The sequence below is a fragment of the Salvia hispanica genome, chromosome 6, assembly GCF_023119035.1.
Source record: "Salvia hispanica cultivar TCC Black 2014 chromosome 6, UniMelb_Shisp_WGS_1.0, whole genome shotgun sequence".
Lineage (NCBI taxonomy): Eukaryota > Viridiplantae > Streptophyta > Magnoliopsida > Lamiales > Lamiaceae > Salvia > Salvia hispanica.
Window position 1 is genome coordinate 21,165,349 of NC_062970.1, and position 2,702 is coordinate 21,168,050.

Consider the following 2,702-nt stretch of genomic DNA (forward strand, 5'->3'; position numbering starts at 1 on the left):
TAGAAAGAAAAATAATGAAACAAGGAAGGAAGAAACATACCTTATGTGAAAATCTCGCGTCTAACACGCTGCGGCGGCAGTTCAGCGGACTGCCGTGTATGGTCTGTCCTCACTACCCTTCATTCGGCGGGCCGCCGAAATTAACTCGGCGACCGCCAACCCTGCTCCATTTTTTTTTTTTTTGTGTTTTTTTTTTTTTTGTAAAAACTACTAGCTTTAGTTCCACGGAGGAAAAAGCTCTCGGAAGAAAAACAAACTAAACTAGAAAATTAAAAAAAACTAGAAAGCAATCAATATGGAACTTTATACCTCACCCACGCTCTACGGAGCTTATCAAGTGTTGCAGCAGAAGATTTTGCAAACACAGAATTTGACAATGGACACATAAGATTGAACCCACACAAATTGTACCTCAGATATTTTGGACAACTTCTTAGCTTGAACTTGGATTTTTCGGTTTTGCTCCAACTTTTCCTCCATGCATGACTTAATTGTGAATCTTCACCAAAATCAGATTTGTCAACAATAAAAGGAATTAACATTATAGAGAGAGAGGGTTGTTAGGTTTGGTATACTGAAAAACATGTTTCGAGCAAGTTTCGCGCGAATAGAATCTAGCTTGTATACGTAAAACTCTACAATCCCCTTTTAGCCCAATTCAGTATTGTTCGAGTAGTCTCGCACGAATAGAAAATCACTATTATTATTACATTATGTTTGCTTGTGCATTTATAAGATGTTTTACAAACATTTAAATGCATAAGAAGTAAACAAAGTCTAAGTCTTTTGCTTAGTAGACCGGTTGTGGGCGTCGTCCACTTTAAGGTAACACGGTCAGATCTATGCAATGCTTTGCAAAAGAAAAAGAATAATTTCACAATCTAGATAGGCTTAGACTACCTATCCTGAAAGGTTGAAATGTTAGTCTGTATATTTCTAAGCCTTACTGAAATAAGATGACATTGGTGTGGTATAGCACTGAATGGATCGAACAGCAAGACGTGTCCTTATGCTATCTACTGAAAGACTAGGTCTTGATAAAATATTATTTCTTAATCTACATATATTAGCATTGAGCATACGGTATTGATTATGCACTACTTTGACTTATCAAATGGTGCGCGTTTTTCGCAACCCAATAATCCTGATATATTGGGTAGTGGTCATTAATATCTAGCGGTGCTAGGAGTGCTATTATTTTGAAACGTGCGCGAGGTGAGTCTCGTTTGATAATGTCCTCAAGAGGAGCTCGAACAAGGTTTTATTATTCGAAACTGGCCAGTTGGAGTTTTATCGCTCTATGAATAATAAATAAATGTTTCTTGCTAAGTCCACTCTTGGAATTAATAAGATGTTAATTAATTAAGTCCATAGCAAACATTAATTAATTAATGGACACTTATATCTTAAGCGCGAGAAATAAATAATAAACAAAGTGGAAACCTGGATTACTTGTAATTTCGGATTTGGATGGGGAGAGTTCAATATTGCTTGTAATTTCGTAATATTCCAATATAAGCTTGTATTAAATTGTAGGTTCAATTTAATTAGTAAAAGGCTAATTTGGGGAGCCCATATCCAAAACCTTCCAAAGCTCTATGTCTGGGCCCAAAAGGAACTTAATATAAATAGGAGAATAAAGGAGACCTAAAAGATACATTATTTTTTTCTTAAAATTTTCGTCCACTCCATCACAGAGAAGGGGACGATTTTTTTCTCTCCAGCTCTCCTCCGTGAAATCGATTTTTCTGTCACTTTTATTTAAGTCCTAGTATTTTGATAAGTTCAGCCCACCCTGATATCGAGATACAGTCCGGCAACCAGAGAGAAGATCTGTGGTCTAGTATTGAAGATTATGGTGGAGAAGGCGCGAGCAATCGACGATTCTTTGGAGAATAAAAACCGGTAACCCTAAACCATAGAATTCATGTTTTAGGATTTACTTTCTTTGAGCATAAATTATTTGCGTTCTAGCATGCAATTATCCGTTTAACATGTGAATTGATTAATTGCATAATCTGTCAAAAAGATACGTATCTGATTTATTTGTTTTGTACATGTCTTCCGCTGTGCAAGGGGCACCAAAACCCCAACAAGGGTTTGAAAGAATTAACCACAATTTTGTTCGTCTCATCTTCTTCATCTTCATGGGAAGGTATGGTCATGGTGTCAGCGTTAGGAACCTGCGACTCTGGGGACTGACTTTTCAGGCGGCGGACTGCTAGCGGCTGCTCTGCAACTGTGTCCGAATCGGACTCGGCTGGTTGTGAAGTTCTCGGCGGACCGCTGTGAAGATGTGCAGCGGGCAGAGGATGATCAACGGTTGGCGAGGGGTCAGTTGGTTCCTTCTCTTTTTCTTTACTCCTTATTGCAGTGGCCAGATTCCCCACGTTGTATTCCAATTCTACCACTTGTGCGACAAGACTTGCAAATCCTTTCTCCAATAGGTCGATTTCTTTCCAAATTTATCAACCTCTGATTGGTCACCTTCCTATTTCCTTGTACCTCGATGATGCAAATTTCTAACAGTTCCTCCCATTTGGAGCCCATTTGGAGATGGGTTGTTCCTCCTTTTCTTCTTCAATGTTTGATTTTTCTTCAAAACATGGAAGTATCGCCTCAGTCATCTTCTTGCTAATGTTTTCAAGTCCTTCATTGATCTCTTTGCATTTCTTTTCCATTGACTTCATCGTGTTTTCCAT